The sequence below is a fragment of the Heterodontus francisci genome, chromosome 8 (assembly GCF_036365525.1).
Source record: "Heterodontus francisci isolate sHetFra1 chromosome 8, sHetFra1.hap1, whole genome shotgun sequence".
Classification (NCBI taxonomy): domain Eukaryota; kingdom Metazoa; phylum Chordata; class Chondrichthyes; order Heterodontiformes; family Heterodontidae; genus Heterodontus; species Heterodontus francisci.
In genome coordinates, this window is record NC_090378.1 from 87,594,676 (window position 1) to 87,618,283 (window position 23,608).

General features: G+C 43.4%; 1 protein-coding gene across 4 annotated transcripts in view; it reads left to right on the forward strand.

Moving 5' to 3' along the window:
• LOC137373001 (uncharacterized) overlaps window positions 1-23,608 on the forward strand; it is a 236,496-nt gene that overhangs the window by 184,521 nt on the left and 28,367 nt on the right. Inside the window, exon 6 of one of the 4 annotated variants that reach the window (XM_068037629.1) lies at window positions 15,624-15,702. The exons of 1 other annotated variant lie outside the window; for it this stretch is intronic. The gene's annotated coding sequence lies outside the window, so the exon portion shown is untranslated. Of the gene's footprint in view, window positions 1-5,441; window positions 5,478-8,267; window positions 8,305-15,623; window positions 15,703-23,608 lie in introns of those variants that run through there. 2 more of the 4 variants (XM_068037630.1, XM_068037628.1) reach the window with 2 other exon arrangements.

Below are 23,608 nucleotides of genomic sequence, written 5' to 3' on the forward strand. Positions count from 1 at the left end.
TCTAAGTTCCAGGATATAGCTGCAGGAGTTCCTCAGGGTAGTGTCTTAGGTCCAACTATCTTCAGCTGCTTCATCGATGACCATCCTTCCATCATGAGGTCAGAAGTGGGGATGTTCGCTGACAATTGCAATTTTTGGTACCATTCATGACTCCTCAGATACTGAAGCAGTCCGTGTTCACATACAGCAAGACCTGGGCAACTTGTTTGTGGCAAGTAACATTCATGCCACACAAGTACCAGGCAGTGACCATCTTCAATAATAGAGAATCTAACCATCTCCCCTTGACATTCAATGGCATTGCCATCGCTGAATCCCCCACCATCAACGGGAGGGAGTTACCATTGACCAGAAACTGGACTGGACCAGCCATATAAATACTGTAGCTATAAGAGCAGTTCAGAGGCTGGGAATTCTGCAGTAATTCACCTCCTGAATTCCCAAAGTCTGTCTACCATCTACAAGGCACAAGACAGGAGAATGATGGAATTCTTTCCACTTGCCTGGATGAGTGCAGCTCCAACAACACTCAAGAAGCTCGACACAAACCAGGACAAAGCAGCCCAATTGATCGGCACCCCATCCACCACCAGGAATGTAGCTCACCACCAGCTTCTCAAGGGCAATTAGGGATGGGCAACAAATGCTGGCCTTGCCAGCAACACTCACATCCCTTAAAAGAATAAAAGCAATTACAACATTGACTGCACTTCAAAAAGTATTTCATTGGCTGTAAAGCACTTTGAGACATCCGGTGGTTGTGAAAGGCACTATATAAATGCAAGATTTCTTAAAGCCTTGCAAATCTTTCCTTTTCATATATATATCCAAATCCTTTTTGAAAGTTGTTATTTAATCTGCTTCACTGACCTTTCAGGCAGTGCATTCCTGATCATAACAACTTGCTGCATGAAAAATAAATTCTCATCTCCCCCTGGTTGTTCTTCATAACAATATTTTCCCCTTCATAAAATTAATTATTAATGCAGGATGCTAAATCCCATCACACAATTATGAATGGTTTGTGATCCATTAATTGATTTTTCCTAACCTAATGCTCAAACTGGCATCTGATTAATGGTTCCAGTAAATATTATGCTTCAATGTAGCAGTCCTCCCTGGAAGGTGAGGCTGAAGCAATAGTCAGTGAAGTATGCCTCATTTTCATTAAACTTCAATTTTGGTCATTGCACATTAATTAAGAGGCACAATATTTATGATCTGATAAATAGAACGGCCCTCCTTATCTCAAATACAACAAATCCCAAGTAATAAACTTGGATAGACCATCTCTTCCCTTGTGTGATCTAAAGAAATACATAACAATCTGGCAAAAGCACAAGGCAGCAAATCATCCAAGGCCAAGGTAATCTGTAAAACCATTTTCTCATGAAAACATGAGCAACTTTCTTAACGTCTTACAGTAATTGATATCCAAAATGGGCTGTGATGACCCTAAAACATGTTCCACCTGAATTTCTAGAAGGTATGTGACGAAGTTCCTCACAAAAGATGATGCAACAACTGGGCAGCCAGCTGGCAGAACATGCTGGATGGCCACCTGCCAGGATGCCCACTTGATTTCGAGGCCTGGGCATCATTTGCCTCAGGCTGGTGAGCTACGGCCAGAAACAAGCAACAAGGCTGGTTCTTCCAGCCCTCCCATATTTCAGCAGGTCCGCTTCAGCTGCATCAGCACCTGATTCTGGCAGGAGCTTTCACCCTCCAGAGTGAATGCCTTTGCAAACTGGGGGCAGGAGCTGAAAGAGTGTTAAAAAAGAAGTTTCTTAAAGTGGAATGAGTGAATGTTCGGCACTTTAATAAGGACACACCAACTGTTTAAATTTTCCAGATTAAAAATATCTATCACATGTTAATTTTAAAATGTATTGAAGGCTAAACAGAACACAATTATTCAACAATTTCCAGGAGAAAATACCCCAGATATGCCCTAGAAACTTCCCATACTTGGTTTGGTGCAGTTTTTGAGAGGAGGATGCATTATATCAAATTTACTGCCTGTGGCTGTGAATTCAATGAAAAAGCTATAAATCATGAGCAGTCCTGTATTCCACCTACTCATTCTAAGAATAGTTTGACTTGCTGACTAGTTTGCCATTTGAAATCCTGAGATATCCTGGCGGTATCAATCCTTAATCCTGAGAGTAACAATAATAATCTAGCATTTAACACTTGCGTATTTGCTAAAAAACAGAAATGTATTAATAAAATGCTTTCCTTCTGTCTGCAAAGCACTCGGTGATCAGCAAACACTTCACCACAAAGTGCAAGGATTTAGTTGAGAACCCTGCTCTTGTGCCTGTCCATATCTAGGTGTTTCCGGACCCTGAAGTGATATGTTTGTATTGTAGTGCAAAACCTAAACACTGGTTTCACTTTTCAAATGTTTAGAAACTTCTCACTTAAAGAGTTCGGTCCCTAGGTGACGGAATGATTTTCTGCACTGCAAAGTCATGACTTGCAACAGTCAGTACCCAAGTACCAAAGACACACTGCCATTTTTAAACTGCAGGGATTACAAGACTTAAAGTTGATGCATCAACCATTGACCTAAACTTCTGAAGTCCACAAACAAACTGTTTCATTCTCCTGGGCTCCCTTTGTGCTGAGTGGGCTGGAAAAGGTTAACTATAAATGAGTGTCAACAGACTGACATTTATGTTTCTTTCATTATGCATCAGCACGACTAATTATGGGGAGCATGTATGTGGGAGGGTGTGCACGTCCTGTTTTAAACATAACATTCACTTGTGAAGTGAAGCTTATCTGGTTTGGAGATCTAGAAAATCCAGCCCACATGTGCAGAACTGTTTGCACTTTCAGGCTTGCTGGTGGAGTCAGATAGCTAAAAGAAACAGCCTACCTTTCTGTAACACATTCCCAAGATTTCCCACCATCACTCCTACTCCTACTCCCAATATAGAGTTATAGTAGAAAATAGTGGCTGTTTAGTGCTCACCAAGTGAGGAATGTTACAGTTGGTAAACAGAACACTTTTTCATTCTATATGTGAAATATTGGCACCATGGAAGTAAAACAACATTGTACTTTAACCCTGCTAACATAGGAATTCCTGCTGCAATAAAAACAGAAATGCTGGAAATACTCAGCAGGTGAGGCAGCATCTGTGGAAAGAGAAACAGAGTTAAGGGGCTGGATGTTGTGCTGGAGATGGGGCTCCCAGTGCCAGGGAAAGCCTGCCTCTGTCTTTTTGTGCCCCACCCAAACCCCCCCTACCCACCCCCTGCCGAGCAATCCTCCAGTCTTTTTAAATCAAAGTTTCAGGAGCTGTGATCCCTATCCCTTTAAAAATGGAGATCCCTCCTCCAAGAGCTGCCAGCCAATCAGAAGGCTGGAAGCTCGGCAGTAGCAACAGTGCCACCAGGAACTGTGGTCACTGCCGGTACAGCAGATGCCTCAGACCCAGGCCCAGTGCTGGAACCCCGTACCTAAAGTCAGTGAGACGGGATCGCTGGGGCCAGTCCGGAAGTTCCCGTTGTGGGGGGGGGGGTGGGGGGAGGTGGGGTGTGGTTGTGCAGTCCAAAGGGAGCGAGGGATGCCTGGGGATAAACTGGTTCACGGCGGGGGTCCCCTGTGGGCCACAGATTGTCCACAGAGGAGGGATTTCCCCCCACCCCCAAGCCTGTAGGGTGAGCTCCTCATTTTACAAGGTGACCTCCCCATATGGCGGAGGCCCCGCACTCCCGCTGTTGGTAAGATCCCTGCAGCAGTGGGAAGAGGCCCTTAATTGACTGTTAATAGGCCACTTAAAGGCCTCATTTGGCGTCTGGGCAATTAGGCCATTGTTGGCCTATCCCACCGGGAAGATCGCTTGGTGGCGGCGAGGCAACAGGCTCTCCGGTCCCCATTCTCCCGTCATGATACTCTGTGTCCCCTGCCTTCGACCTCGCCTCAGGTGACCACACAAAATCCCAGCTAACATTTCAGGTCGATGACCTTTTATCAGAACTGGAAAAAGTTACAGATGTGTCAGGTTTAAAGCAAGTACAGAGGCAGGGAAAAAGGGGAGGGGAAGAAAGAACAAAATAGGGAAGGTCTGTGATAGGGTGGAGTACAGGAGAAATTAAATGGCAAAAGGGATGTTGGTGCAAAGCAAAAGGGGTAATGGTGGGACAAATAAAGAAACAGGAAATGTAAATGGGAATCAACAGAATCATCACCAACAGCTGCTGCCTGGAAACAAAACCAAAAGACTAAACAAAATGAGGGCATTCTTGCTTACTGACATCAGTCAGTCTGTGACCGCTCTCAGATGGTCAAATTAGAGATAGTTTTGCATCAGTTATGAACCAGATTGATGATGGTTTGATTCACTTCATGTTGGACTCCCAACAACAATAGGCAGAGGTGAACCTTGCTATCACTTTGGGATGAATTCAAGCTGAGTCTCAACGGTGAAAGACAACCTTTCTAATCCACTGCATCACCCATTTCCCTTCTAACCATTGTTACTTACATATTCAAATAACCAACTTTCAGTTTCCATTGTGATTTAAGTGTATTTGTGTTTTTCGTTTGTGCCAAAGCCTTTTCAATATAGTAAAGCAATTAGGAAAGGTGCTATATAAATACAAATCCTTTCTTTTGAATAGGCCATCCTACAGATATTTCCACAGTAGCCATGAGCCGAGATTGTAAAACGGCGCTTATGGATTAAATTCGCTTACAAAATATATAAAAATTGAGTAAAATTGTGTGAAAATCATATGAAAGAATATCAAGGAAGTTATGATGAACCTGTATAAAACAGTGGTTCAGCCTCAACTGGAATATTGTGTCCGGAACTGGACACAATCATTTGGAAGGATGTTAAGGCATCAGAGAGGGTGCAGAAAAGATTCACGAGAATGGTTCCAGGGATGAGGAACTTCAGTTACATGGATAGGTTGGAAAATCTAGTTCTTTTCTCCTTGAAGAAGAGAACATTAGGAAGAGATTTGATAGAAGTGTTGCAAATCATGAGGGGTCTGGACAGAGTAGATAGGGAGAAACTGTTCCCATTTGCTGTAGATCCAGAACCAGAGGACAATGATTTAAGGTGATTGACAAAAGAAGCAACAGCGACATGAAGAAAAATATTTTTATGAGTGGTTAGGATCTGGAATGCACTGCCTGAAAGTGTGGTGGCAGCAGATTCAATTGAGGCATTCAAAAGAGAACTGGATAATTATTTGAAGAGAAAAATGTGCAGGGCTACTGGGAAAAGGCAGAGGAATGGGACTAGAGGGGAATTGCTTTTGCAGAAGGCCGGCACAGACATGACGGGCCGAATGGCATCCTTCTGTACTGTAATCATTCTATGGTTCTGTAATTCTATGAAATTGGACTACAAGCCACTGAGTGAACTACACTCCAATTTATAAACCAAGCACAATGACTTTTGATTTTTCACTCGACAGACCCGACAACCAACTGAATAACAAAATGAACTACTGGCCTACATCATCATCCCTGCAAAACATACCTGGATTAGGCACCATTTATTTAATTACAGAACATTTGCAGAGGCTAGGAATTCAATGCAAATTCAGAAATTATGATTCAGTGGGGAGGGGATGGGGTGAGATCAAGCTTAAATATCCCAAATAGAGAGTGTGGCTTCATGCCTCCAAGTAATTGCTTGACCCACAAGTATAAATTGGTTTGACCTGCACTTTTCTAGGATGCAAAAAAATTATTCTTCAAATATACAATTTTTAAGCTTTCACAGGTTTACTTCTTTGCCCATTTGAGTGATGCCCTGATTCCCACAATGAGTGAAGAAAGCATCTTCTACCTCAACTCCCTTTCTTCTGTGACCCTCAGCTGGCACCAATGCCCAGGCCCAGGGGAAACCCAAGTGCAACTGTCTTGATTACAATTCCAACTCGAATCATCTGGCCAAGTCCAGTATTCCAGAATTACTGCTGTTTTGCTGCCAAAATACACATCATATCCATCACATTACATTTGTAAAAGTTGAGTATATGCTTTCCAGTTCTGTGTCTAGGATTTGATTTAGGAAATGTACAGAAGCTGATGACATTTTTAAATCATTTCCAGTATTCTGAAAAAGCAGTTTCATCTTTATTGTTGTGCAACAACATTTCCACAGAGTTAAAGAGTGCAAAGGAAGTGGGTTCTCTTTGGGATTGTCAGCTACAAATAGTGAATTGGAACAGACTCAATACCGCAACATCTGAGTGAGGTAACTCTGCAATACTCCAGAATACGTTTGATGTTTAACTAGCCAACCTGGTGCATTAATGGAAGTGGGGTGGTGGGACCTGTCACTGCACACTCACATGCTTTCTTCTTTGCTCCAAATAGCATGAGGAGTCAGTAGGGTGGTTAGACAAGCTGCAAGCATCTTACAACAATTCTGTGCTGGCAAACTATATGGTTTAAGCTGGTTAAACTCCTCTAGGTACTTAGGAGTGTCAAAACCTTTGCTCTTGCCAACCTTCCCTTAAGCTCTTTCGACATGGACAAATGGGACACATCCCTATGGTGAGAGAATGTGCACACAGAACCTATACCCCTCTGAATTTCGTAGTAATATTTGCTTTGGTGACTCTTTAAGCATGGTGATGACTTTCTGCACAAGACACCCAGCTGACCAAGTCAGAAAAATAATATGTATAGCAGGAATGCAGCCTGTAGTCATGTTGTACATCTTGTGTGTGCCTACAATTATGGGAGGTGGTCAGTCAGCAGGAGTCCTCACTTTCACAGGACAATGCGAGATTTGTTCTTTACTTGGAAAATTGGCCTTCAGTCCTTCACCTGGAGTCAAGAGATGTTATTGTGTCTGGCTACCAAGAAATGTCTCACAGCTTTCTTTGTTGAAAGGCTAGGTATTTCAGCTGAAAATTGGGCAAAAAAGGGGTTATTTCAATAATAAATGTTCTTTTAATAATAAATGTTCTTTATTATTCAGGTCTTCAAGAATGGTAGTGGGCTTTATGAGCAGTTTGTGTGCACTGTTCTGTCTATCCACAGTAATAATATCTTCAACTCCAAATATATGTTAGGATAAAAATTAACAAGTTATAAACAGTTATGAAAAATATACATCCCAAGAGCTTTACAAAAGCTATAATACAGGAGCAGATTAAATCTTCTACTCCAAAAGATTCCAGGTAATATGGCACTAAAACATGCTATTCATAAAAATTCAAATACTGAGCAAGTTTTAAAAATGGCAATTCTAGCAACACAGCAGAAATGTGTTCTTCTGCCACAGAGAGTAACATAGTGGTTTTGTTATTGTGCTAGTAATCCAGAGGCCTGGACTGATGATCCAGAGACATGAGTCCAAATCCCACTACTGCAGCTGGGAAAATTAAATTCAGTTAATTAAATAAATCTGGAATAAAAAGTTAGTATGTGTAATGGTGACTATTGTAATTACTGAATTGTCATAAAAACCCATCTGGTTCACTTAATTCTTTTCCTTTAGGGAAGAAAATCTGCCATCCTTACCCAGTCTGGCCTATATGTGACACCAGACCCAGAGCAAAGTGATTAACTCTTAACCTGATATTGTCTAGCAAGCCATGCAGTTCTATAAGGATATCCAATAAATGCTGGCCTTGCCAGAGACACCCACAGTCCATGAATAAATTTTAAAAAGACTCATAGCATGCCAGAGGTTACAGATTATGTTTAATGTTGGTGGTTGGATTGAAAATTTAAGGCATTTCCAGAACTAGCGAGTACCGCAAGGGCCAATGGACTGGAACTGACTCGGGCTAACTTTTTGATTTGCCTGAAGAAGTTTGTGTTACTTTTAATTCATTTTTTCTTTTAAATGCAGCCTCAGTCCACTAATCTGTACAACAAGGTTTAAGCTAAACATTAATAAAGCTGGAGCTATTTTTCATTTTTTTAATGCTATTGTAACATTAAACAAACTCACAGTAAAGAACATTATGAAAGCAGATTATTTTGGTCTCCTTTTTTGACAGCAAGAGGAGCCCATGAGGATTTCATTCCAGACTTTTATTTTAATGACCATTGACAAAATGTAAATAACTGCCCATAAACCACCTCAGAACGTAGTACTGTCTTGGGCTATACTTGAAGAAAATCAGTGATTAAAATGACCAAACAGTAAGCACCTTTCAACACAAGCCAAGCTTGGCAAACACATTCAGTATAGGTTCAGAAATTCTTATGAATGGAACAGAGTCTCTTCTGTTCCGCTGACTATTTGTTTCTTTATATCCAATATATAAACAAAGTGGAACACCGTCTCTTAAAATTATTGCATCAAAGAGGTAGGAAACTTGTCAATTAAATACCATACTATTCATAAGTGCAATATTTCAAAGCCTTAAGTAGCAATTTTCTTTCCACTTAAAAAAAAATCTTGTAAGAGTGCTGGATCCTTATGGTTTTAAAATGGACTTCATAGCTGCAGATTGTGAAATATTAGCCATGAAAAAACTCACTGTAGACATATAACTGGCAGCTTTATATAACCACTTAAAGCCATCACTCAAAACCATTATGTTGCAAGGTCTTCAAGTCGTGACCTTTATTGTAAGTCATTGTCAGAAATGTTTACTGGAGTTGGTCGGCTTGTACTGACTCCTGTGGGGACAGTTGTCATACAAGACACTTTAACCAGCCATCTTATTACCTGAATGTCAGATCAGACCCATTTCATCCAGTTAAAAAAGGTATGCTCAACACTTCCATCAATTAAAAAGTTGCGTGCAGATGTATTGCAATTATTTAAAGATACATGGGGAGTGATGGATGTGCTGGAGCACATTGAGAGTGCAGCTCTGAGTTCTTCAGGGAGACCTGCAGTGCAAGAAAGGCTCATTAAGGCTTTGAAAATTATTCTGATTAGAGGACATCTCCATAATTATGTTTACTAATGCATATTTAAGAGGGAGACCTGGTGAAAGGAAGCAACAATTTTCTCTGCTGTTCATTCCCCCTCTTCAGCATTTATCAGACAGGCAGCAGCCCTTTACTGGATGCAGGCACACAAAATTGCTGCCCTCCAGGGATGGGCCGAGAGTACCAGAAAAATAATTGATTTGACTTCATTGTATCGGACAAGGTGAGGTCATGTACAGGCCTATGGATCATGTGGACAGCATTGGCACTGGACGGGAGCACATTATCAACCCCATTGTGAAATCAAAACATTAGCTTTGAAGCAACAAACTAGGAAACTATAGTCAATTCCTCAACCCAGTGTTCCTAATCATGAACGCTGCTTTAGAGGAGTGATGTGGAAGGGAATTCAGGTGTGTAGTTGGGGCAAGAGTTGGAGAATCAACATTGTATCCATATCGCAGACCCATGCTCAGTTTCAGCAAAACGTCTCTGCTGGGACCATTGAATTTGCCTTCATTTTGAGTGCAGAAACTTATTTCAACTTCCACTGAGGTATGTCATAATTCCCCCTGCATATTGGCAGTGTGCATTGATTTTTGGTTGTTGAAAAAAAGGGCTATCAATCTATATTTTAATTACCCACTAAATGCACAGTGAAACTTGGAAAATAAATTGCCCGCTGTAAAATTCAGCAGGCATTTACACTATAGCTGTCGCACCCATATGCTTCCGCTCCATTAATGTAGCCTGAACCCAGAGTACGGGGCTGACCCAACATTGCAACAAAGCAGAGAGGGATTCCCTGCAGGAGGGAATCCATTCGAGAGTCAGTTTGGGGCTTTTACATTTCCCACCAGCACTAACCTTCTGAAAGAGTTTTCAGAAATGTGGCAAATATATCAATTGTGCAACTTTGTCTTTCATGAGTTATCCAACCACTATCATTCAAATATTTCATTTCACAAAGGACTGAAACATCCTCCAACCCCTTAGTAACAAATTAAATCCATGCCCTACTGCATCTCATTCATTCAGTGACAGTTCTTGGAGTTCCTTTTATTTTATATATAAAGCATTTATCTTCCCTCCTTGCTCACTTCTCATTGGGGCATAATTAGAAATCTAAATTTCGCACAGAGCTCAGCTGAAGTGCTTCTTCCCATTCTCATATCATATCAGCAAAGGAAAACAAAATAGCCAAGAATCAGCGTCACTACGAATCTCTGATTTCCCTGCTGAAATAATGTTAAAAGGACAGCAAAGTGACATGCTCCCAGTTGATGGCAGGGATCACAGCAGTGTCAGATATGATGCTGTTGGATAACTCGCTCAGCTGACATCTGTTCCTTCTTAACATTTTTCCATTTGGGGTGGTTATCTTGTTTGTTCGGGGTTCATTACAGATCTTGGACACTTCCGCAGGGAACCATGTCTTCTGTTGCGGGTGGATCACTCTGAAATTTTTGTCCAATCTGCAGGAGGTAACTCCATGCCTGCTTGCTTGTCATAAGTGATTTTCATTTTCTTTTGTCTTGCCAATAACTTATCTTGGACTGACGATGATCTGATCCAATGATGACTCGGGGGAGTTGTTCTCACTTGCTTTCCGAACATGATCTCCGCAGGGGATGATAATCCAGAGTCTAGAGCTGTTGCTCATAGGGGCAACAGTGCTATTTGGATGTCTTGATTGATCTCTTTATACTTCAAAATTAACAACTTTACCATCTGCACCATCCTTTCTGCTAGCGCATTCGAACTTGGATAGTGTGGAGATGACTTAAAATGATTTATAGTCCACTTTGCGCACATGCCTTGAAATGGTTTACCGGTGTACTGTGGACTGTTATCCAACACTATCTCCTCTGGGGAACCAAAGAGACTAAAAATTGCACTCATCGTGTTTGCTACCGATGGACTTGATGTATTCCTCAGTTAGCAAATGATAGGAAACTTGGAGAAGTAGTCGGTAGAACATAGAACATGGAACATAGAACAGTACAGCACAGTACAGGCCCTTAGGCCCACGATGTTGTGCCAAACCTTTAACCTACTCTAAGATCAAACTACCTACATACCCTTCATTCTACTATCATCCATGTACCTATCCAAGAGTCGCTTAAATGTCCCTAATGTATCTGCTTCTACTACCACCGCTGGCAGTGGATTCCACGCACCCACCACTCTCTGTGTAAAGAACCTACCTCTGACATCTCCCCGAAACCTTCCTCCAATCACCTTAAAATTATGCCCCCTGGTGATAGCCCTTTCCACCCTGGGAAAAAGTCTCTGACTATCCACTCTATCTATGCCTCTCATCATCTTGTACCCCTCTATCAAGTCACCTCTCATCCTTCTTCGTTCCAATGAGAAAAGCCCTAGCTCCCTCAACCTTTCTTCATAAGACATGCCCTCCAGTCCAGGCAGCATCCTGGTAAATCTCCTCTGCACCCTCTCTAAAGCTTCCACATCCTTCCTATAATGAGGCGACCAGAACTGAACACAATATTCCAAGTGTGGTCGAACCAGAGCTTTATAGAGCTGCAGCATAACCTGGCGGCTCTTAAACTCAATCCCCCTGTTAATGAAAGCCAACACACCATACGCCTTCTTAACAACCCTATCAACTTGGGTGGCAACTTTCAGCGATCTATGGACATGGACCCTAAGATCCCTCTGTTCCTCCACACTACCAAGAATCCTGTCTTTAAGCCTGTATTCCGCATTCAAATTCGACCTTCCAAAATGAATCACTTCACACTTTTCCAGGTTGAACTCCATCTGCCACTTCTCAGCCCAGCTCTGCAACCTGTCAATGTCCCGTTGCAACCTACAACAGCCTTCCACACTATCCACAACTCCAGTAACCTTCGTGTCATTGGCAAACTTGCTAACCCAGCCTTCCACTTCCTCATCCAAGTCATTTATAAAAATCACAAAGAGCAGAGGTCCCAGAACAGATCCCTGCGGAACACCACTGGTCACCGAGCTCCAGGCTGAATACTTTCCATCTACTACCACCCTCTGTCTTCTATGGGCCAGCCAATTCTGTATCCAGACAGCCAACTTTCCCTGTATTCCATGCCTCCTTACTTTCTGAATGAGCCTACCATGGGGAACCTTATCAAACGCCTTGCTAAAATCCATATACACCACATCCACTGCTCTTCCTTCATCAATGTGTTTTGTCACATCTTCAAAGAATTCAATAAGGCTTGTGAGGCATGACCTGCCCCTCACAAAGCCATGCTTACTGTCTCTAATCAAACTATGCTTTTCCAAATAATCATAAATCCTGTCTCTCAGAATCCTCTCCAATAATTTGCCCACTACCGACGTAAGACTGACTGGTCTATAATTCCCAGGGTTATCCCTATTCCCTTTCTTGAACAAGGGAATAACATTTGCCACCCTCCAATCATCTGGTACTACTCCAGTGGACAGTGAGGACGCAAAGATCATCGCCAAAGGCACGGCAATCTCTTCCCTCGCTTCCCGTAATATCCTTGGGTATATCCCGTCTGGCCCCGGGGACTTATCTGTCCTCATGTCTTTCAAAATTTCCAGCACATCCTCCCTCTTAACACCAACCTGTTCAAGCATATCAGCCTGTTTCATGCTGTCCTCACAAACGACCAGGTCCCTCTCACTAGTGAATACTGAAGCAAAGTATTCATTTAGGACCTCCCCTACTTCCTCCGACTCCAAGCACAAGTTCCCTCCACTATCCCTGATCGGCCCTACCCTCACTCTGGCCATCCTCTTGTTCCTCACATAAGTGTAGAACGCCTTGGGATTTTCCTTAATCCTACCCGCCAAGACTTTTTCATGTCCCCTTCTAGCTCTCCTAAGTCCATTCTTCAGTTCCTTCCTGGCTACCTTGTAACCCTCTAGAGCCCTGTCTGATCCTTGCTTCCTCAACCTTAAGTAAGCTTCCTTCTTCCTCTTGACTAGCTGTTCCACATCTCTTGTCATCCAAGGTTCCTTTACCCTACCATCCCTTCCTTGCCTCATCGGGACAAACCTATCCAGCAGTCGCAGCAAGTGCTCCCTAAACAACCTCCACATTTCTGTCGTGCATTTCCTTGAGAACCTCTGTTCCCAATTTATGCTCCCCAGTTCCTGCCTAATATCATTGTAATTCTCCCTCCCCCAATTAAATATTTTCCCATCCCGTCTGCTCCTGTCCCTCTCCATGACTATAGTAAAGGTCAGGGAGTTGTGATCACTATCACCGAAATGCTCGCCCACCGAGAGATCTGCCACCTGGCCTGGTTCGTTGCCAAGCACCAAATCCAACATAGCCTCCCCTCTAGTCGGCCTATCTACATATTGAGTCAGGAAACCTTCCTGGACACACCTGACAAAAACTGCTCCATCCAAACTATTTGCACTAAGGAGGTTCCAATCAATATTAGGGAAGTTGAAGTCACCCATGACAACAACGCTGTTACTTCTGCACCTTTCCAAAATCTGCCTCCCAATCTGTTCCTCCGTGTCTCTGTTGCTATTGGGGGGTCTATAGAAAACTCCCAATAAAGTGACTGCTCTTTTCCTGTTTCTGACTTCCACCCATAATGACTCAGTAGACAAACCCTCCTCGACGACCTCCCTTTCTGCAGCTGTGATACTATCCCTGATTAGCAATGCCACTCCCCCACCTCTTTTACCTCCCTCCCTATTCCTTTTGAAACATCTAAACCCTGGAACATCCAACATCCATTCCTGCCCCGTGATATCCAAGTCTCTGTAATGGCCACAACATCGTAGCTCCAAGTACTGATTCATGCTCTAAGTTCATCACCCTTATTCCTGACACTTCTTGCGTTAAAATAGACACACTTCAACCCATCATACTGGCTGCAACTTTGCCCTGTTAACTGTCTAACCTTCCTCACAGACTCTCTGCACTCTGTATCTGCCTGTTCAACAGCTACCCCATCCACTGTTCCGTAGCTCCAGTTCCCATACCCCTGCCAAACTAGTTTAAACCCTCCCGAAGAGCTCTAGCAAACCTCCCGCCCAGGATATTGGTGCCCCTTCAGTTCAGATGCAACCCGTCCTTCTTGTACAGGTCCCACCTTCCCCAGAAGGTATCCCAATGATCCATATAACTGAAGCCCTCCCTCCTACACTAGCTGCACTCGCTCTCTGTTTCTAGCCTCACTAGCACGTGGCACCGGTATCAATCCTGAGATTACTACTCTGCTCATCCTGCCTTTTAGCTTCCAACCTAACTCCCTATATTCGCTTTTCAGGTCCTCATCCCTTTTCCTCGCTATGTCATTGGTACCGATATGTACCACGACTTCTGGCTGCTCCCCCTCCCCCTTAAGAATCCTGTAGACTCGATCCGAGACATCCCTGACCCTGGCACCCGGGAGGCAACATACCATCCGGGAGTCTTGTTCGCGACCACAGAATCTCCTGTCTGTTCCTCTAACCATTGAATCTCCTATCACTATCGCTCTCCTATTCTCCCCCCTTCCCTTCTGAGCCGCTGAGCCAGGCTCAGTGCCAGAGACCTGGCCGCTGTGGCTTTCCCCTGGTAGGTCGTCCCGCCCAACCGTATCCAAAACGGTATACTTATTATTGAGGGGAACGGCCACAGGGGATCCCTGCACTGTACGCCTATTCCCTTTCCCTCCTCTGACGGTCACCCAGCTACCTTTATCCTGTGACTTAGGTGTCAGTACCTCCCTATAACTGCTCTCTATCACCCCCTCAGCCTCCCGCATGATCCGAAGTTCATCCAGCTCCAGTTCCCTAATGCGGTCTGTGAGGAGCTGGAGTTGGGTGCACTTCTCACAGGTGAAGTCAGCAGGGACACAGGTGGTGACCCTTACCTCCCACATCCTGCAAGAGGAGCATGCAACTGCCCTAGCTTCCACCCCCTCCGCTCAAAATTGAGAACAGAGAATAAAAACAAATAAAGGAAAACCTTACCTTCCCAAACCCTCCACACAAGAGTCCTTTTTTTTTGGTTAGAGGAGGAGGATGGGTGGGAGACACTACACGTGTAGTGTTTCGGGTTTAGCCACTGCCCGAATATATAAGTTCACTTACCCAGCAGTCCCCGTGTCCGCGTCTGCCGAATCGCCAGTTAAGTACTTTATAGTGAAACTTACCTTCCCGGCTGCCCCCTGGCTTGCACTATCACCGCTACCGCTGATCAAAAGGTAGTCAATAGAAAATCATCACCTTTAACAGTAAATAAGTCAGTAGCTATTCTTGACCATGGATGTGATGGAACATCATGAGGATAAAGTGGCTCCTTATGTTGACTCGGTTGATGCTCTTGATGTGCATCATACATCCTCACTGCTCACACTATATCATTATTGATCCCTGGCCAATAAACTGTCTTGACCTTTCAATGCTCACGTGATCTTGATGTAATTGTGCAAAGATATCCTGATGAAATGTTTTCAGAATTAACACTTGTTTACCTTTAAAAATAATACCATTAGATATCCCTAACTCATCACGATATGGCCAACAGGTTTTGAGGTCTATGGGAGCCTCTTGCATTGTACCTGGTGTCACAGAACTATAATTATTTTTCTCCTCGGATTAAAACAGTGTGCCACAGCTGCATTTTGTTACCTAGGCAACAGCAGGAGAGAGAGGTCACATGATGTAATGTTTCGATTTGACTGTGTGTAAAACTGGCAAAAACCAGTCTGAACCAGACTCACCAGTGAAGCGTACTGAAGAAAAAAGAGCTGCCCATTCTCTCTCAGCAGAAATTCTACAAGGAGCTACAGGCCAAATTAATTGCCTAAAGAGGAAATAACCCTTTTAAGAAACCATTTGGTATTACTGAAGGAACTGTTGACGCCTGCTGCAGACAAAGAGTTTGAATGCCTATCAAACACAGACTGCTTCATCAAATCCAGGTGAAGTCTTCAAGTAGCCTTTGATTATTTTCACATTAGAATACCTCATCCATCAGGAATGTAACCCACAAAGACTTACTTATTAATTCTTAAGAAACAGCTAATTTTTACCACTTTTAAAACAAGTTAACTGCTGCTATTTTTGAGTGTATGTGTGTGAATAGGGAAGTTAGGCTAAAATAAGAAGGTAGAAGGTCTTTAGACATAGGTTTATCTTAATAATGTTTAAGATTTAATTTTAATAAATAGTTAATTTGTTGTTGTCTAAAGATACCTGGTTTGGTCTGTTTTATTCCGGGGTTTACTGGAGTCTTTAATTTGACTGTTTTCCGGTTGGGTGGGAAAACTTTAATAATAGGAAGTGATTCTTGACAACGTAGCCAGTGGGGACGTCATCTGCTTGCGCCAACCTGCGCACATGGGCAAACGGGCTCCTGCTCTCTGCGCGTGCGCTGTGTTCCACAATGCCAGGACCAGTTGGTGCATGCGCGGATGATGTCATCACCTAAATTGCCAGGCATGGTACGCGCATGCCCAGATGAAATCATCGCATAACGCGGGAGAGAGAGCAGGCGGAAAAGCGGGGAGACAGGCGGGTGGGGAAAGCAGGGAGACAGCGGTGGGGGGGGAAGCGGGGAGAGAGCGGAGGGGCGAAGCAGGGAGTCGGGGGGAATCGGGGAGACGGGGGGGGAGGAAATGGGGAGAAAGCTGGGGGGGAAGCAGGGAGACAGCGGGCGGGGGGGGTGGTGGGGATGCAGGGAGACGGGGGGAAGCAGGGAGAGAGCGGCCGAAGACCTTGGTGGCGGCCGGTGTGCTCTCCTCCTGCCTCCCTGCCCGCTCTCTCCAGCAATTCCCCCCCCCTACCCTTGATCTCCCGCTCTCTCCGGCCATTCCCTCCGCCCGCTCTCTCCAGCCATTCCCCCCCCCCTCCCCTCGATCTCCCGCTCTCTCCTGCCAGTCCCCCCGCCCGCTCTTTCTGGCCATTCCCCCCCAGTGCCCACTCTGGCCATTCCACACCCCCCCCCCGCCTGCCCTCTCCGGCTATTTCCCACCCGCCCGCTCTCTCCAGCCATTCCCCAACCAATCGATCTCTCCGGCCATTCCCCAGCCAGCCGATCTCTCCGGCCATTCCCCAACCAGCCGATCTCTCCGGCCGTTCTCCAGCCAGCCGATCTCTGCAGCCATTGTGTGCTGCCATGTGTTTACATTGACTTTGTGTGATTATTAAAGCAGCGCCATCTTTAGTCCTGGCAGCTGCCTGAACGTCACTGACTGTGACGTTTAAGTTGAACAGGCTGCATTTGCGCATGTGTCAGTGCAGCGCCACCTAGTGGCTGCGTTGTCAGTAAACGCATCCTTAATAATATGCTGCGACCTGTGGAGTGATGGACTGAATTGACAGTGCATATCTCCCACCGCGGTCGTAACACTGGCCATCCCCTGATGATGAGCTGCCACAAGGCCCTTAGGACAGGATCTTTAGAAGTCTCTTCTTAGAGCTCTTCATGTTTCTCTGTCCAAATCACAATAGGACAATGTTGTACACATCTTCTAGCTCTATATCATCTACTTGGACATCTAATGGTACTTATTCTGTATTCCTGGGGTTGGGTAGTCTGCTCAATGTGTCAGACGTAACCATGAAGTTTCTTGGTATACATTGAACCTCACAATCGTACCCCTGTACTTTAATTAGTAGTCTTTGAAGTTGAAGTACCGCACTGGTGAGTGGTTTTTGCCAAATCATTGCCAACAGTTTGTGATCAATCTCAACAATAAAGCATTTGTCAAACAGGTATGTATGGAATCTGCTGATACAGAACACTCATGCTAACGTTACTCATTCTACATTCGAATAGTTCGCCTGAGTGGGTGACAAACGTTTAGGACCGAATGCAATTGGTCTACCTCCCTGTAACTGAGATGCTCCGAGACTTTTTTAAAGCTTAGTTTCTTTCCTTGGTGCTTCAACAGAAAGTTACAGTTTTAATGACTTGAACACGTGCTGATGATCTTCATGCCACAAGAATAATATATTTTCTTTGAGAAGTTCACACAGCGATGATGCTTTCTCAGATAAATTTGAGATGTAGGGTACCAAAAAGTTAGACAGGTCTAAACATCTCTATAAATCTTCCTTGCCTTGAGGAGTAGGCATTGATTGTACGTCCTCAACTTTACTGGGATCCAGTCATATTCCAGTGTCAGAGTAGATGGAAAGGAAAAAAATAATGTGATTTACATTGATAGCACATTTTTTGCTACTACATATGAGACCTCTTCTCGTAGTCTCCATTAAAATGTGAAGATTCTTGTCATACTCTTCCTTAGTATGTCCCATGACCACTATGTCATCTGTAAAGCAAACATAGCCAGGAGCACTCAGTAATGCGATCCAATTGCTGTTGGAACAGGTCTTGACTTACTGACAGACCAAATGGTAATGGTAGAAAACAATACCTCCCAAATGGTGTTCTGAAAGTTTCAGTTCCTGTGAATCTTCAGAAAGATGAATCGATCAGTATCGTTGTTTGGCGTCCAATTTCGAGAAAATCTTGGCTCTCGCAAACCTTGGATCTTCTAAAGTAGGAATTTTGTGAGGACATCTTTTGAGTGCTTAATTCAATCTTCTTGGATCAAGACATACTCTAACAGTACTCTTTCTTAATCACAGTGGCTGTAGAGCTACACCAGTGTGTTGCTAAATAATCCCTTGTCGTTTCATTGTGTCAAGCTCAGGTTTTAGCTTGTCTTTTATGTGGACATTACACCTCTTTGTTGGATTTATGGAGAAAACTGCATTGTCTTTCAAGTGAAGAACTGCATCTCCTATAAAACTGCCCACAGTGTCACATCTATCTGGGTACTTCCTTTGCAAATCTTGAATAGACTCAATGCTTGCCTTTATTGTCTAGCAATGGTTTGTTACTGATCTTGTGAATCATCATGATCTGGAGTTCACTGTATGCTGGTAGTCCTGCTACTGCTGGACCATTGGTGTCAACAATGCCGAAGCCCTGTGGTGACCTGCAGAACTTCTATGTTTGCACTCCAACATTCATGCTCCCAAACAGTAGACTAGTGAACCATTATATGCAGTGAGTCTAGCTCTTGTTGGCTGCAGTGTAGACTCCCACGTCACTAGGTACATTTCTGAGTATCCACAGTGGTAAAATGTTGGCACTCACTCCAGTATCTATCTTCAGCAATAGCTTTTGCTTCCCACTCTTGTCAGGACATATGATTTTGACTGTGGTGAAGGTTTCCAGTTGTGTGATTGCATCCACGTGTTGTGCAACTGTGACAGTCTGGAAGGATTGTTAACTTTCAGTGCCTTCTTTGCTGTCTGTGTCTACCTCATGGGCATGCTTGGAGTTGAATTGGTTTTTGGTGAAATCCTTTTTGTTCCTGCCAGTAGACGGTGTCTGTTTTTTACTGAGCTGTGGCTTGCTGTGGCTTCTGACCACTTCTTCACTGCCAGATTTCCTACACAGTCTTGCCCAGTGTCCCTTTAGCCCACAAGCCTTGCAGGTATCTCTGAAAACAGGACAGTTAATGGCTGATGCTTTAGACCGCATTTGTCACACGCCTTGCCCTGTCAAGGTGCTTTGGCTACCTCGCCTATGGTCATTGCTGCTCCAAACACTTGTCTGTATTGCCTGCTTGCAGCTATGGCTTCATATTTTCCACCATCTGTAAGTAGACTGCCACTGTAGTATCCTTTCTTCTTATCAAGCAAATCCTTTTGAAACACCTCTATTAGCATTGGTGTGATTACCAGCTCCATTATCCTCCCGGAGAATTTTGCGCCTGAGGAATCACAATCGTGCCCTTTCTCCCGACATCTACTGACAAATTGGTCAATAGTTTCTTTAGGCTGTTGTCTGTAGGCCATCAGTTCAAATCAATGGATTCTAAAATTGACTCTGACTCACAGATGATCTTCCAGCATTGTCCAGAGTGTAGATGGGTCTTTCTGGTCTGCTTTTGACAGTCTAGAAGTGTTGATGTGATGGAGGCCTTCATTGCCAATTACAACATTTATCTTAATTGCTTGCTGGTTGAGCTCTGTGACTGCAAGACCTAAAAAGCATAATTCCATACACTGTCTAAAGAGTTGGAATTCATAAAGGACATCTGGAACCTTCCAATTCATCACTGGGTATTTTGTGATCATGGTGTCAAAACTTCTTGCTTAAAAGAATTCTTTTGTCAGAGCTTTCCCCTGAAATAAACATCCTTATTCGTAGTTTTCCTTCCAGGAATAAAACAGTGCAGGCCTCTTGTGACCGCAGGAATGGACCTCTGCCATGCCCTGATCTCTGATGCTGCAATGCAGGCTTTCAGCCTCTGCACAGGGAAACTCCACCCACAAAGCTCTTTCGGCGGGAAAACTTAATGCTTAATGGCGGTGTAGTCTCACATCCCCGACTTGAATCAACTCTATTTTCCTCTTTTGAGCCTAACTCGGCCAGAAACTCTGCCTTTCTTGCTAACTATCGACGGACAAAACTCCCCCTATTTGTTACTCTTGCACTCTTGGAGTAACGATTTTGAGGGTGATTCTCAAATCTGGCCATGTGTCGCGATGCTGCTGCTTCCTCCAGCCATCAGCAGTGTTGTTCCAGGCTTTTCATGGCTTTACACAGGAGAAGCCATCGTCCCGATGTTGAGCTTGTGCTCATTAGCATACTAAGATCTTAAAGGTACATTACTCTTAAAGGCAATCACACAACAGAGTGGGGAATGGGACTAACCGGAATGCCCTTTGTAAGAGCCAGTGCAGACTCAATGGGCCGAATGGCTCCTACTGTGCAATACTTTGATTCCATTCTTTTAACATTTTTGCAAACTGGTCATTATCTGCAGCAACCGAAAATGGCTCAGAAAGCTGTGCAATTACAGACCAAACAGTTCATTCAGAGTTTATCACAATGTAACAGCTACTCCTCCAGATCTAGAGGGTCAAAGGTTGCCTGGTTTCATAATTCTATGTTACGCAAATTCATGATACTTAAGACGGCACAGTGGCAAGCGACCCGGGTTCAATTCCGGGTACTGCCTGTGCAGTGTTTGCAAGTTCTCCCTGTGACTGTGTGGGTTTTCGCCGGGTGCTCCGGTTTCCTCCCACAGCCAAACACTTGCAGGTTGGTGGGTAAATTGGCCGTTATAAATTGCCCCTAGTATTGGTAGGGGAATTGAGGGAAGGTGGGGATGTGGTAGGTATATAGGATTAGTATAAATGGGTGGTTGGCACAGACTTGGTGGGCTGAAGGGCCTGTTTCAGTGCTGTATCACTAAATAAAATAAAATTTGTTTTATTAAACTTGTCTCTAAATGCAAACCAGTAACATGTCTCTCTCATAATACATTTCAAAAACAAAGCAAAAAAAAAATTAAGAATCCCAATCCAAGGTGAAGCAAGTAACACACTTGACAATTTGCATATTGTAATCTGACACAGCCATCACTGAAATGCAGCATCAAAAATGTCTGAAATACTTTAAAGGCAAACAAATTTGAATAAAAACGCTAGACATGCGATCAGATTTCCAAAATGTGGAAACATGCTTCCTGAATTCTAGGAGATTTTCCCATCTCTATTAGCTGAATTATTGAATTACCACAATTCAAAGAGATTGCAATTCAATTGAATTTTAGTTTTAGATTACCAGCTGCAATGACACAACATTACATTTACTGAAATATTTTTTCTCACTTGTACCAACTATTACTGTAACGTCTATGGTTTCTCAATGATGTCTATCTCATCAGTACCCAATGCAGACTAAACAGAATACAAAATGAAACAAACCACCTCCTTGCATCAATATCAATAAGATTTTGTTTGCAGCCATGTTACTGAAAACTATTAGCCTCAAGTTATACCTAGTCAGAAATAGTTATGAATTGTTGAAGATGAAAAATGCAATTTTGCTCCACAAATCCAGCAGTAGCATAGGGCCAGGTGTCTTCAGCCTGTGCAGAGGAAGCTGATTGCTGTAGATACATCAACCCTTTTTCTGTGGTTATAAACAGGGCAGGTGGGAGGCAAATTGCTTCGATCTAGGCTCTTTCTTTATGTTCTGCATGACGCCATTGATAAAGCAGAGACAGGTGTCCTACTGTACCAGAGAAAAAGCAACAAAAGCAAGGCAGCACTCCATGTCTTTCAAGTGTGACCAACAATGCTGGCCCATTCACACCTGGCACTTTAACACACAAAACACAGCCAAAGCTTTTTTTTTAATTGAAACTGAGGATTAAGGGGAAAGGGAAATCTGTGTTCTATGGATCAACAGGAAGCAAGACATTTGAAAACAATATCACTACCACACATACAACAGATAGTCATTTATCATGTGATACTTAGATTATCCATCAATACAGGTGAAATACTAAAGTGAATTTAAAGCATGAGATCTGTCAGTTTGGGGTTGACTACTACTTGGATTTGGCCAACAAAAGCTTTCCAGCTCGGCTGCAATTCTCCTTTTTGAAACAAAGATGGCAGCCACATGCAGAAAGGAAGACTGTTCAACAGGACTCATCCTCACCCACAACAGCACAGTTTCTGTTAACTCTTTGATGACTACAAGAACACTTCTATACCAAAGTACCAGTTTTCCAACTTAGGAATCTTGTTATTTGATATTAGTCTGATAGATCTAACATGGTAAGAGAGGTGGTATTCATAAACTAATAAGCATTATCGAACAATTTGAATATATTTAATGCCTTAGATATAGTAGTCATTGAAAGAGCTTCACAGGAGATAAATGGATACTGAGGGGTGGTCAAAGAGTTATGTTCTTAAAAGCCTCCTCAAAACCTAAGAAATAGGAGCAGGAGTAGACCATATGGCCGCTCAAGCCTGCTCCGCCATTCAATACGATCAAGGTTGATCTTGTGCCTTAACTTTCACACCCACTCCCCATATCCCTTTATTCCCTGAGAGACCAAAAGTCTGTCTAACACAGCCTTAAATAGACTCAACAATGGAGCATCCACTACCCTCTGGAGTAGAGGATTTCAAAGATTCACAACCCTCTGAGTGAAGAAATTTCTCCTCATCTCAGTCCTAAATGATCAGCACCATATCCAAAGACTGTGCCCCCAGGTTCTAGATTTCCCAGCAGGGGAAACAACCTCTCAGTATCCACCCTATCCAGCCACTTCAGAATCTTGTAAGTTTCAATGAGATCACCACTCATTCTTCTAAACTCCAGAGAGCATAGGCCCAATTTACTCAGCCTCTCATCATAGGACAACCCTCTCATCCCCGGAATCAATCTAGTGAACCTTTGCTGTACATCCTCCAATACAAGTATATCCTTCCTTAGACATGGAGATCAAAACTGCGCACAGTCCTTCAGGTGTGATCTCACTAAAGCCCTATGCAACAATAGCAAGACTTCTTTGTTCTTCTACTCCAATCCCCTTACAATAAAGCCCAATATGCCATTTTCTGTTCTAATTGCTGTCTGTACCTGCATCCAAACTTCCTCGTTCCTTGTATAAATAAACCCAAATCATTCTGAACATCAACATTTAGAAGTTTCATTGCTTTTAAAAAATATGCTGCTTTTCTATTCTTACTACCAAAGTGAATAACCTCACACTCCCCCATATTACACTCCATCATGAACCTTGTTGACCACTCGCTTCACCTGTCTCTATCTCTTTGCAGCCTCTTTGTGTCCTTCTCACATCTTACATTCCCACCTAGCTTTGTAACGTCAGCAAACTTAGATACATTACTCTTTGTCTGTTCGTCTAAGTCATTAATATAGATTATAAATAGTTGAGGCCCAGCACTGATCCTTGTG